Source organism: Ambystoma mexicanum, chromosome 4q (genome assembly GCF_040938575.1).
Source record: "Ambystoma mexicanum isolate Mex_15411 chromosome 4q, UKY_AmexF1_1, whole genome shotgun sequence".
In the NCBI taxonomy this organism is placed as follows: domain Eukaryota; kingdom Metazoa; phylum Chordata; class Amphibia; order Caudata; family Ambystomatidae; genus Ambystoma; species Ambystoma mexicanum.
In genome coordinates this window covers 56,813,681-56,827,889 of record NC_090928.1, presented here as the reverse complement: position 1 = coordinate 56,827,889, position 14,209 = coordinate 56,813,681, and the positions used below count along the sequence as shown (strand labels likewise).

Genomic DNA, 14,209 nt, shown 5'->3' with positions numbered 1-14,209 from the left:
ATCCCTGGCACCAACCTGGATAGGGCTACCGCCTACCTCTTGGGCAGATACCTAGCAGCCCAAATGAACACATTGCATTCTACCCAATTCCCAGTCTCCTGTGGAATCCCCAAGGCTCTGTGCTCTCACTGATCCGCTTTTACCTATACAAGGAGCCTATGGGCACCCATCACCAAAGATCACGTTATAGTCAACCAATACATGGAGGATACTCCAATGTCCTGTGGGATTTTTCTCTCATGTATAACAGTCATTTCCCCCATTGCCAAGCCACCACCTAGACTTGGATGTCTACAGTCCACCTCAAACTTTGCCCCAAGACTCATTTATCCTCTTTGGTTGCCCCGCTAAACTGGCTCAATGAGATCTGCCTATAAGGATTTGATTTTAGAAACGCCCTTATGCTTCACCGACAGGACCCTGTCTTTTCAGAAACATATTCCCAACAGCCTGGCTCCAAATCTCAACCAATCACAATCAATCACAATCAAACCCTTCATCCTGCTGCAGTACTTTGGAACTTAGTGCACACACTAGTGATCACGCACGTTGGGAGGGAGGAACTGGGCATCCAGCCACCCACTTTGCTCCCCTAAAAGAATCATGCCTCATCACAGGTGCACAGCAATGTGACTGAATCGCTCCAGCCCTAAACGATCTACACTGGCCATGATTCTGCTCACTACTGCATGGATCATTTACAAAGCCTTCACAAGTAGCACCTCAGCGCACCTGGCAGCCAAGCCAGAAAGGCCATACTTTCTGCACGCCTTTCGTCGGCCCCACCCTACCACACCCATATCAGTCAGGGTATTCGTCCTATTTTCACTCATTGTGTTAGTCTTATTGCTGGTGAGCTGAATTAACGTCATTTTATATATGAATTACCTTTTGAAGAAAAAAATAAAAAGCTCGATTTGGAAAAGAGCAGCAGGTTACAGACCATCGCCTACAGCAACTGGCTGCTAGGATGACAAAAAGCAATCGTCAGGCTACCACCTCTCATTTGCAGCACATAGCTTGCCGCTTCAATTTTGCATCAAAACGGCAAACATTGAATTTTATGACTTCTTCCTTTGAAGGAAGCCAAACTAAACTGTCCTCATAGCAGTTTGAAAAATCACAGAAATCGAGAAACAAAAATAGTCAATTTAAAAGGATTACCTCGACAGAATAATTTAGGACAGGTACATTAAAACAGAAGCAAACATTGTTTTGGCCTGGTTTGTATAAATAAGCAAAGAGTATTAATAACATGGGTGGGGCCTATTGAGTACGCATAATCCTCTCCCACGCCCAGAGAGACTGCATACAGTAATTACAGTAAAATTACTGTAAATATGATGGCATAGACTGCCACCATGACCTGAAGAGGGAGAGTAAGACAGATTTGGTAACCAAACTGTATTCACTCAGATTACTGGCTCACTACAATGTGCATACATTCACAAAAGAGGATTCTGCAAGGAGCAGAGTGATGCAGATGGGAAATGTGAATTTCCCAGTCACAAAATTAATTTGCAGCAGCCCGTTGCTCCCATACAATTAAAGTAACATGACTTGTGGGCATTTCAGACCTCCCAGCCATATGGGTCTGACACATGGTGGGTTATTCACCAGCCTTCTCTAACCCTATATATTTCTCAATGTGATCAAATACTTAGTGCACCTCGAGAATAAAGAGAGCAATAGCCAGTGACGCATGTTAGTCTTAATGATCAAGAAATTGGGAAGGCACTGATGGGCGCAAGTCTGCATTGTACAGGGCTGATAGCAAGCGTTCCCTTCTTTCTTGTACAAAATGCATCCATCACTATCATTTCTGGGTCAGAGAGGAGATGCAGGAGTTAAAAAGCTGCCTTCAGTAGCACACTACCTCCACCAAGGTCTCTTGAACCATGACAGCAGGTAATGGCTGAAGGCATTTAAGTCACTCAGATTCTCATCATTATACCATCCACAAATAGGGTGCTGAGAACAGTGAACAGATGCCTCAGGGCTTTGTGGCTCTATAAATAAACAAAATAGAAGTGTCAAATGGTTGCCAACTTGGGTTAAAATAAAATGTTTAAAAAAACAAAACACAAAAAAGTGTATTTCTCTTTCAAAACGATTTAAGCGATCTAAGAGATTTTGCTCGATCTCTTTCACCCAAACCAAGTCCTACCTGCAAGTTTAGTGTCACTTGACAAACCAATTAAAAAAAAAGGAAAAAAAGTCTAATCTATCCTAAATGCACAGAGCAGAACGGTGTAAGGAACAAGTTACTTACCTGTAACTGTTGTTCTCCAGCATGGGTTTGGCATGGATTCACATGCTCGTGAATATTCCCCATCGTCAGGCCGGGAATCCTCGGTATAGAAAAAAAATCAGTATCAGTTTCGTTTCTGATCTTTCTTAGTAGTAACCAATCACTGGTCTCTGGGTCATACTGCCCCCAGCCAATGACTGCCCTCTCCCTAAGCCCCGCCTCCGGCAGCCATCCTCAGATTTGGTAGCACGTAAAGTGGCAGTATGACCAAGTGAAGAGCCGCAGAGGGGTAGGCAGGAGGGTTCGCATGTGAATGCATGCCAGACCCATGCTGGAGAACAACAGTTACAGGTAAGTAACTTGTTCCTTCTCCAGAATGGGGTCTGGCATGGATTCACATGCTCATGAATAAGAGAATACATAGCAGTACACACATGCACAACCACAGGAGGTGGCAACAGGCTCAACATTAAGCAATACAACAACTCAACATTAAGCAACTCTTACCTCCTCACCAGGCTCACCTTAGGTGAACAGGTTGCACAGCACTGCTTGGCCGACCCTGGACTCCTCCCTGGAGTCCCGATCGACACAGTAGAATCTTGTGAAGGTGTGCGTTGACCTCCACGTCGCAGCCCTGCAGATGTCCAGCAGGGGCACACCAGACAGGAACGCCGTGGTAGCAGCGATCGCTCTGGTCGAATGGGCTCTCGGAAGGCCGGGCAGCTGTCGGTTTGCCAACCGGTGACAGTGCATGATGCAGCCGAAGAGCCATCTGGAAATGGAAGTCTTCGAGAGAGCCTTACCTTGATTCACAGTCCCAAAGTTCACAAACAGCTGTGACGTCTTCCGAAAACTCTTCGTGCGGTCCACGTAGAACTTCAGCGCTCTGGCTACATCCAGCAAGTGCAAAGTCCTCTCGGCCGGCGACGAAGGCGAGGGGAAGAAAACTGGCAACATCAAGGGCTCGTTGAGGTGGAAGTCCAACGGCACCTTGGGCATAAAGGATGGGTGTGTCCTTAGCACCACCCTTGTGTCATGAAAAGTCAAGTATGGAGGCTTGCAAGATAGGGCCTGGATCTCTCCCACTCGTCGTGCGGAGGTGATGGCAACGAGGAAAGCTGTCTTCCATGACAGGAACTTCAAAGGCGCCGAATGCATAGGCTCGAATGGGGCCCCCCCATGAGTGGTCAGCACCACATTAAGCTCCCACGCCGGGGCAGGAGCCTTCACCGGCGGGAATGATCGGAATAGTCCCTTCATGAATTCTTTCACCAGGCGATGAGACCACAAGGACGCCAGTCCCGTCGTCCTGGTATATCGGGAGATTGCAGCCAGATGTATTTTGATGGAGGCGTGAGCCAGTCCAGCTTTGGCCAGCGACAGTAGGTACCGCAGTACTTGAGGGGCCGTAATCCGCAGAGGGTTAATCTTCTGTGCACGGCACCAGACAGAGAACATCTTCCATTTATGTCCGTAGCACTTGAGAGTTGAGGACGCCCTGGCCTTTGCAAGAACCTCTCTGCAGTCGGCCGGGATGTTGTACCCTCCAAACTCTAGTGCTGCAGGAGCCAGGCCTGCAAGTTCAGCGACTCCGGGTTGTGGTGAAGAATGGCGCCTCCTTCTCTGGAGAGAAGGTCTGCGTCCGTCGGCAGCTTGACTGGCGGGGACGTTGACAAGTCCAGAAGGTCCGGGAACCAGATCTGTCTCGGCCACGCTGGTGCAACGAGGATCATCCTGCACCGGGACCTCTTGAGCTGGTTGATGAGCCGGAGCAGCAGCGGCAGCGGAGGGAACGCATAAAGAAATAGGCTGTCCCAGGGGAACGAGAAAGCATCGCCCATGCTCCTCGGCTGGGGGAACCTGCTGGCGAACCTCTGGCACTTGGAATTCGTCGCCGTCGCGAAGAGATCGATTTGGGGTTCGCCCCATCGTCAGAAGAGTCGATCCACTTGATCCTGGCGTAGTTCCCACTCGTGGCACGAGCGCAGCTCCCTGCTGAGTGAGTCGGCGATCGTGTTTTTTATTCCTGCCAGATGAAGAGGCACCAGGAACATCCCTTGGGTGACGGCCCAATGCCACAGATCTTGGGCTTCCTTGGATAGGGCCGGGGACCTGGATCCGCCCTGCTTCCGGATGTAGAACATCGTGGTGGTGTGGTCGGTGAAGATCCTCACCACCTTGCCTTTGAGGGATGGAAGAAAGGACCTGAGGGCCCAGAACACCGCACGGAGCTCCAAGATTTTGATGTGGAGAGACTTCTCCGGGAGCCAAAGGCCTCTCGCGTGAAGATCTCCAGAGTGTGCTCCACAACCTTCCAGGGAGGCGTCCGTCGTCACCGTCACCTGGTGAGCTGGGGTCTGAAAGTCCGTGCCCGCCGACAGATGGGAGCGGGTACCCCACCACCGGATGGCCTGACGGAACGTCTCGTTGAGAGGGATCCTGTCCTCGAAGCTGCCCGTCGACTGGATCCAGCGGGCGTCGAGGAACTCCTGTTAGGGTCTCATCCGAAGCCTGCAAAGGCGCACCAGATAAATGCAGGAGGACATCATCCCGAGGAGGGACTCGATAGATCTTACACTGGCCATGTCCGTGGCCAGCAGACGCTGCACCTTGCCCAGAATGGTCCTGGTCCTTTCCTCCGACGGCGAGGCCAGCCGCGCCACTGTGTCGAGCTTGGCTCCCAGAAACAGGGTGAATTGCGACGGAACCAGGTGGGATTTTGGAAAGTTGGAGAATCCCAGGTCCGTGAGCAGCTGGACGGTCTTCGCAGTGTCCTCCACGGCAAGCTCCCTCGTCCTTGCCCGGATGAGCCAGTCGTCCAGGTAGGGGTAGACGTGGATCCTCTGTAGGTGTAGCCGCACCGCCACCGGTGCGAGGCACTTGGTGAACACCCTGGGTGCCGACTTCAATCCGAACGGGAGGGCCTTGAACTGGTAGTGCCGCCCTTGGACCACGAACCTGAGGAACGTTCGGTGTCTTTTTAGAATGGGGATGTGGAAGTACGCATCCTCCAAGTCCAACGACAACAGGAAATCGCCCTCCTCCAGCTGTCCCAGCACATGCTGTAGGGTGACCATACGGAACTTCTGTGCCTTGATGTACTTGTTCAGTCGTCGTAGGTCCAGGATGGGGTGCCATCCTCCTGTCTTTTTTTACGAGGAAGTACCTTGAGTAAACTCCGGAGCCCCGAAGCCTCTTTGGGACGAGCTCGATGGCACCCTTCCTGAGCATCGCCCTTACTTCCAACAGAAGTTGAGGGACGTGATTTTCCTTCCGGGCCACGGGTGGAACGCGAGGGCACTTCTTCTGAAACTCAAGGGCGTGCCCTTGGGCCAGGGCGTCCAGAACCCAACGGTCGGTGGAGATGGACTCCCACACGCTGACGAACCTCGCCAGCCGGCCTCCCACCGGGGTGCTTCGGCAGGGGCCCGACCCCACGGTCGGTTCAATCTTGTTTGGAGGCCGCCTTGCCTCCTTGTCGACGACGACGGGCACCACCTGACTTGCCGCGTCCCCTGTAGGCTTCCTGGGACGAAGATCTTGCCGCTTGGCGGTAAGTGGAGGAGCCACTGCCGGATCCCTTGGAGACACCTTGTCTGCCTCCGGAGCTCCGAACGGACGGCCGTCGTTGTTGGAGCACTCCCAGTGCCCGGGCAGTCTCTGTGTCTGTCTTGATGGCCTGAAGGGACTCATCAACTGCCTTCCCAAACAGGTTGTTCCCATCGAAGGGCATGTCCAAAACCTTGGTTTGTACGTCCTGGCGGAAATCCGTGGCCTTGAGCCATCCTCGTCGTCTCACGCAAACGCTGTTGCCCAACTGACGGAAACCGGTGTCGGCGATGTCCGTTGCCACCGTGATGGCGTGGTCCGAAGCAATCTCCCCCTCCTGTAGGATTTCAAGGGCCTCAGCCCTTTTGGCGTCCGGAAGGAAGTCTAACAGAGGGGCGATTTTGAACCACAACTCCCTGTCGTAGCGGGCTACGATAGCCAGGGCGTTGGCCGCCTTGATAGTCGTTGCTGCGGATGAGATGATCCGTCATCCCATCGTGTCCAACGTCCTGCCCTCGCCGTCCGGCTGGGAAGTTTATGTCGAGGCCGATGCCCCCCGCTTTCTTCTTTGCCGCCGCCGAGACAACCGAATCCGGGGTAGGTTGTGCCCAAAGGCACAAGGGGGCAGCGTCAGGGACCCGGTACATCTTCTCGTACCGGTCCCTTCTTTGCCGGCGCCGTGGCAGGGTTCTTGAGGAGGGCGAGCCCCTCATCCCAGATGTCATCAAGAAGCGGTACGGCGAGGACCGTCTTCCTTTTAGCCTCGCGCCGTTGGTAAAGGAACCCTTCTTTTCTTCTGGGCAGAGCTGAAAAAGCTTGGATGTCCTGGAAATCATGGCATGAAAGGATCCAATCTTGTCGGGCGGGGACGCCCAAGCGGGGGGGCGACGGGGGACACATCCCGTCGCCTCCGTCGTCATCTGCACCTGTCGTAGCCGTGTCCGTGCCTATATCATCCCCTTGGCTAGTAGCCCGGGGGTGGGGGTGGGGGGGGAGGCAGAGCAGGCCGCAGAGGTGGGAGAGGTGGCGTAGGATGCGTTGTCCTCCTCTTATGCGGTGGACTCTCTGAAGGTCCTGGCTCCGGTTCCCCCGTTGGGTCTGGCTCAGGTACCTCCGTCGGGGGGAAGGGGCAACCTTGTCCTTATCTCTGAGCATAAGGACTGAATCGCTGACAAAATGGCCGCTGAGGTGTCCTGCGGCGCCGGAAACGACGGGCGCGAGGGCTCTTGAGGAGCCTTGTCGGCGACACAGTGGCTCTCGTCGTTGCCCTCGTTGGGATCCCTCCCGATGGGCTGGGCCTCTTCCACGACTTCGATGAGCTCTTCTTCAGAGGTCGTGTCCGTATCCACGATGGCCACCAGCCCCTCCCCCACCTTTTCCAACGAGGACTTTGTGGGGGTCTTCTCAATGGGCCTGAAAGACGACTCCCTCCGCGGTGGCAGGGAGACTCTGGGTCCTGAGGGCGCCTCCACTGGTGTAGCCTCCACAGGCTGAGCCAGGGCCGCGGCGACATCCTCAATCGAGGTCTTAGCAGGGTGAATTAAGGCCATCGTCACCTTCTGGACGCCTGGGGCCTTCACCTTGGGGGGAGGGTCCGAGCCTCGCTCCCCCTCTGCCGGAATCTTCAAGATCGACCGGGGCCTCTCCAGAAGCTTCGCCGGGTTCTCAGACTTCCTCTGGCTCGTGGTTGATGGCGCCGGGGAGGATGCGCCCTGCCTGGCAGCCAAGGAGCCCGACCGTTCGGCGCTCCCGGTGCCCGCAGACTCGCGATGCTTAGCTTTTTGTTGGGCCCCCGTCGCCGGGGCACCCTCACAGGACTTAGTAGTCCGAGCGGTCTTCTTTTTCTTCTTCCCGCCTGATGGGCTCTTCCTTTCCAGCCAGTTGGCGAGACTGAGGTGGCGATCCTTCATGGTCCGCTCCGACGTGTTCCCACAAAACGCACAGTCCTTCTGCTTGTGCGTCTTGTCCTCATGGAGAAAGTAGAGGCATAACGAATGCTCGTCCTCCTTGAAAACATTCTGAAGCTGGCATCCAGGGCAGGTCCTGAACAGCTTCCCGGACGTCGAGCTTCCTTTCTCCTGGGCCATATCCGGAGTAGGCCTCGGAACTTCTGGATCCTCCAAAAGCGTAACTCGACGAAATCTTCACCCTTGAGGGGCGTAGAAAACGCCGAAACGGATCCCTGTTGATTGGATGTAGAAACGGTGGAGCTTGAGGCTCTATTTAACCGAAAAATGAGAAAAATCTCCTGAAAAAGTGCCAAAACGCAGCAAAAGCTCGAGAGCTACAGCACGAGGACTCCCAACACTTGAACGTGCGGTAAAAATCTGAGGATGGCTGCCGCAGGCGGGGCTTAGGGAGAGGGCAGTCATTGGCTGAGGCAGTATGACCCAGAGACCAGTGATTGGTTACTACTAAGAAAGACAGATCAGAAACGAAACTGATACTGATTTTTTTCTATACCGAGGATTCCCAGCCTGACGACGGGGAATATTCATGAGCATGTGAATCCATGCCAGACCCCATGCTGGAGAATCTGAATAACTTGTCACTTATTGCACTTCCTGTGTCTACAGGTGCCGCCTGTATCAAAGCCCACACCGACTTCAGCCAATGCTGAAACACAGGGGAATGAGGCCAAGATGATGAATTGGGAGTCAGCCACCAGGCTGCAGGTAAAATACACATTTTGGTGAGGTCTAGTATTGAATCAGCAAGGGTGCTAAATGTATAAAAGAGAAGTTGGTTCTGGTGTATTGCACGCCCTAGTACTGGAATGGCACATGGATGTTGAGTTCAATGAAGAGATTCATTGGAAAGTTGTAGACCAAGAAGCACATGTTGCTCCAATGCATAATTTAAATGCAGGGACCTAGAGTACACTCATGTAGCCAGGTCCCCGCGCCAAATGTTCATTTGCACGGCGGCATGCAAATGTCAAGGGAAAAAGGCAGCATGTACGTGCATTTTGCTCTGTACCTTTGCAGTCCGCCGTGCAAAATGGGTAAACACTGCCTGGCATATTTGTACACGTGAGCATGGCAAGCAGCATTTACAATTAAATGCTGCACATCGGCGTTTAATTTTACTTGTGAATGCTGCTTTCCCTGCATGTGTGCAGGGTAAGCAGCGTTGAGTTACAAGTAAACGCTTGCGAGCATGTCAGGCAGTGTGTACAAAGGAAACTCGTGTACAGGCGCGTTATAAATGCCATAGATCATCCCTATGGGGGTCTGCCTCCTTTATATGCCGGTGCATAAAGCTGGCTGAGCCCATAAGCTTCGCCAGCATTTGCACTAGCATGGAAATCCATGTATGCACAAAACCCAAAGCATTTGTATAGCCGAGAGGAAGGGAGAAGCACAAACGCAAGTTGCATTCCACCCCCTTCTCTGCACCATCGAAATTGATGAAAATGGGGCATGGTGTGAATGGAAGGCGTTACAGCAATATGCAAGGCTTTTACGCCTTCCATTTACATTACGCCCCCAACCCAACACGAGCTTTCAAGTGCAGACAGCTTTTGGAATGGGCAGAGTTGTAAAACAAAATATTTGCGCTACTAGGGGGTCAGGATTGAAGTACACCGACCTGGGGGGATTGCTACATTAAAGGAATAGAAGGATGAGGATGCATATGCAGGTATGAGGAGTGGGATACACAGAGCCAAGTGTGGAACCTAAGCACTGGAACAGCATGACCAGCGCCTCGGCAGTCAAGATTGACGTGGTAGCCTCACTGAAAGAGGCATAGCTAGCAACTTGCTCCAGGCTTTGAGCAACATTTTGAGGGAACTGCACTTTGTATAGTTCGACATATAACCTGATATTCCGGGTGGCAAAATTGAAACTACAAATGCCAATGACAAAGTGCCCGACAGGACTGGAAGACTTCTGCTTGTGACGACCGGTGGGTGCCTGTATATGGCCAGGCAGGCTCACTCCATGTATCTGCATTGAGCGTATGCATTCATGCATCACCCGTTTGACCCAGCTCTCCAGTCACCTCTTTTGAGCATGGCAACTCATCATACGCGCCATTGCACCCTCTCCCAGTGAGTGATTCGCCGACTAGGTTTTACACGTACCTGGAGCATACTCAACCCTTTAAGCTACAGGGCCACGAGACATGGGTCGTCTCACTAGACGTCTCCAGCAGCTGTGCCAGACACAGACCGCCTCCACAGCCAGAAAGTGATGACCATTGCAATGCAAACACCGACATTGCATCTGTATCAATTGCAATGACAGTTTGAGCCCAGGTTGGGTTTCCATGACAAATCATGTGCAGCAGGACACTGCAGCAGCAGCTCAACACCTCGAGGAACTATATGCACTTTAGCCCCATCTATATTATCCCTAATATTTCTATTACAAAACTTGAACTTCTAATGTATTGTTTTCAATGTGACTGGGGAACAATACAGGATCTTGTAAAGTAAGCACCAACTTATAGCACAAGTAGAATGTTATCTATCGCTATAATATGTGAAATCTACTTGTGTAACTTGACTCCCACTAAACGACAGCCGTTGCCAGGAAAGTAAGTTTCCTGTTGGTGTCCACGTAAACACAAAAAAGGCAGAAGGGCAGGTCAGCCCACATTTCATTAATGTAGGACCTAAGAGCCAGTGCACACTCATGACAGCCAACTCAAACAGGGGGGCAAACCAACAAATAAGGCAGCCTTCAGTGTGATCGCACACATCTGAAAGTACAACTCCTGTGACCTCGAAAATTGGTGAGCATTTCCAAAAGCTTTGCAGTACAAATATCCATTGTAGGGTAATTCCTCTAGTTTCAATGTGACATTTTCCTGCAATGTCAAGCAAGCCTTTAAAAGTGGTTCATTTGAGATTCTAGTAAAATTCAATGTTCACATTAGCCTGCCCAAGTTAAGAGGGAACAGGTTTGCTGAATGAAAGCATATAGGGTACCAGAGTAAGTTAGAGGGCAGTCTATGAGCTGTAGCCACAGGGTTCAAAACAACCAGTGCTGGCTCCACCCTTCATCAAAAAGAGGTTTCTAAATTAAGTCGCATTCAGTTGGGCGAAACAAACGTCCATTAAAACACTAGGAGGTGGCAATCTAGCATGAATCACTTTATAAACACATCGAACAAAGACTCACAGTACTTAGTTATTATGTTCTACTAAAAATGCCCTTTTGTGAATACTATGCAGCATTAGAATTATGCACCTAGGCTCTCCTCGCATTGACAAAGGATGATTTTGCTTTCTCTGTTTGGAAGGCAACACTGTAGAGCAGTGGAGGAGTGTACAGTCAATCGAGGCATGTCCTAGAGTAACAAATTCTCACCCTTCAACCACGTTGGTAAAAAGGATGCGAAATTAAATTTGAAGCAAATCTGGGTCTGAGCTGGATAGGTGGTGATCCTTAGCTCCTTCCGCCACATCCTCCCCTTCCAGGGACGGTGATTATCAGGAGAGGCCACACATTACAATGCTTGTTCTTCCACATTCTTCTGCTGTAGCGATTAGAAGGGGGCTATCCTGCAAGCGAGTTCATTAGTCATCTGGAGTATCTCCCACTCCCAAACTGTAGCAGGTTCATCGATCTGAAAGTCATCAGGGTAAATGTAGTGCACCCACGTAATCTTGGCAGGGGAGTTTCCCAAACCCTCTTTCATGTCTGAGTTGGCCAAAGATTGGTCCGAGGTGTTCCACATGAGGTGGACTTTGACATCTTCAACCAAGTCATCACCGCATAATAAACCTCCCACACTTACCCCCCCCCCCCCCCCCATTGTGGCTGTGCAAAGCACTGGAAAGTGATGTCTCTGCTTTCGTACAGGTGGCTTGAAGATTTTTACCTACATATTAAGTGGGTGTAAAAACAGAGGCCATGGGTGCAGTGTTCCTGTTGAAATCATTCATGCAGCTGTTCTCCCTGTTCCAAGACCTCAGTTTTGTAGACTTTCCAGAAGGATGAGTGATTGAGAGAAACATTGTTTTAGATTAGTTATAGTAGGTGCATTGTATTTTTTGTTTTTACAATTGACTTTTTGCTTACTATGGGTGAATTCTTTTATAGATCCACCTGGGTTAAAAAAACAGCGGCTATCACTTGGAAATTGATGGGGACTTCCTAGCAGATTAGTTTTGGACATTCAAGTAGGTCGTTTTTCATTTTCCTTTAAAAAAAAAAAAATGTTGAAATGTGATGTAGTTATTACAACACAGGATATGTGTTTCCACTCATTAGAAACTGACACACTGTAGGGACTGTTCACAGATTTTTGGTGACGTCAACCTCAAGGTCCTATTGATTCGATTTTGGAGGGGTGCAGGTTACCCCGGAACCTTAAGGTCAGTGAAGTTATCTAATCCACTAGCACACATGGACTTGGAAAGGGTAATAGCATTACACGTTATTGACTGAAACATGTTTGTTATTTTACAACAGATAGGGATATTAAAAGTAACATCCATACCTAAAGGGAGCAACGGAACCCCGAAACGCGGCGTATTGTCGGTTGATCGACTACTTGAGAACAATATGAAGTTAATATTGTTGGATCAATATAGGGTTGATTGTACTACACAATGTTTTGAATGTGCTTTGAATCAGTGATGTAAACAAATATACACATTCTTTTCAAGTTTTTCTCTCAAATCAATGATATTGTAATTAAAATTGGTTCGTGTTGAATTTGGTACTCTGATTTGAATTGTGAAATACTCACTTGAGTCTAATAGGTGACTGTAATGACAATCTATTTTTGTGTGATTTGAAGCTTTAAAAAAAGTTTTTTTTACTGTGCAGAAGAGGAATGGGATGTGAAATATATTTACACTTCATATGATTTAATTGAAGAGGTCTCACGTCCTCATTGGAGTGACCAGGTTGTCATCTCAGATTAGAGGTGCTAATAGTTGGTTTGAAATCATTCATGTGCCCATGCCACTAGAAGCAGGTTTGTCTGTTCAGGGTTTCTTTGGCTGAAAAAAGCACAGTGCTCCGGCCAAGTCATTTTCAGCACGAGACACATATTTGTGGCTACATTGCTCTGTACAGATGCAGTGTTTTGCAGCACCTGTAGCCCAGAGACTCTGCTGGTCAGTGCCAGCAATCGCTGCACCACATTTGGCTGTGCCCCGTCTCTCTGGCGGTAATGTCTGCAGCCTTCTTATTTGGGGTAATTTCCCCTCTTTATAGGCCATTGTAGGGAAACACTGCACCAGATTTTGGGGTAGACTGGACATTTGACAGATTTTGGACTGCCACAGCTTTGTATGCGCCAAATGTAGGCTCACGAGACCCACATAGGGAGAGGATGGACAAACACTTTTGAGCGTTACTTTGGTTTTGGCAGTATGAACCAACTCTGTCGCTTCAGGATCCTCAGGGTCTCAGAAATCGCTGGCTTTCCATGTCTCTGGAAGCAGAGCTTAACCAGGTTTCTTTGCACATGGTCAGTTCTCGGCAGGGATGCCGGACACTGATGTATGTATTCTTTTACAAAAAATGGCTGTGCTCCCAAGTTCTGCCTCTACGCATCCTTCGTTATCAAGATCATATCGGTATACATTGATCCATTTGGAAGACTTTGCCTGACTGTGCTCCCTCTCAATGTACCCGCCTCAGCTGCTGGTCCAGTACATTTTTTCATACATCATTTCATGCCTGTAGTCTAGTTATTCCTTCTTCCAGTGTGCTTACATGCCAGCTGTCCAACCTTCATAAGTTATGGGGTCTGCAGGAAACTGGAGCACCCAGGTGGTTGGGGGATGTGGGGCCAAGCCAGTTACTGATTATCCTTAATTTCTCTACCGAGCCCCACTGGTGTTCCAAGCAGTCTCCCCTTCATGACATACACAGAAGGGATGCTGCCTACTCCTGCCCAGCAAATCCTTTCCAACAGTCATCTTGTGGGGACGTTTGTAAGGTAGGAGAGTCAGTAGCAGACAACATTGGCTCCTGAGCAGTTGCAGTAAGTCCAAGTCAGACATTAAGGTCCAATTCCTTCCCAGCAGATGAGATGATCCTTAACGAGGTGCCTGCTTTGGTAGCCTCCACAGCACTGTTTCGTACTTCAGATTTACATTATGGCAGGCTTTACACATTTCCTCACATGCCTTCTAGGTAAACAATATATATAAACATTTTTTAATGGATTCTTTGCCATTGGAACAGTATCTTTTCTGCTGGCATTGGGCTGAGTCATATTCCATCACCCCGCCCACCACACACCCAAAAGTATTTGTTGACGACGGCAGTGCATTGAGAGTACACCAAGGACAGACATAGTAACATGTTGGCCCATCTTCGCACCCAACTTATTTTCCAGTAAATTATTTGTAATATTTTAGTCTACAAACACTTTAAAGATTGAAACCATTTTTATTCTAGATTTTAAGTACACATGCATCGATTAAGGAATATA

General features: G+C 49.8%; 1 protein-coding gene across 1 annotated transcript in view; it reads right to left on the bottom strand.

The window, feature by feature from the left end:
• ARHGAP18 (Rho GTPase activating protein 18) overlaps positions 1–14,209 on the bottom strand; it is a 928,328-nt gene that overhangs the window by 641,811 nt on the left and 272,308 nt on the right. The window lies entirely within an intron of this gene.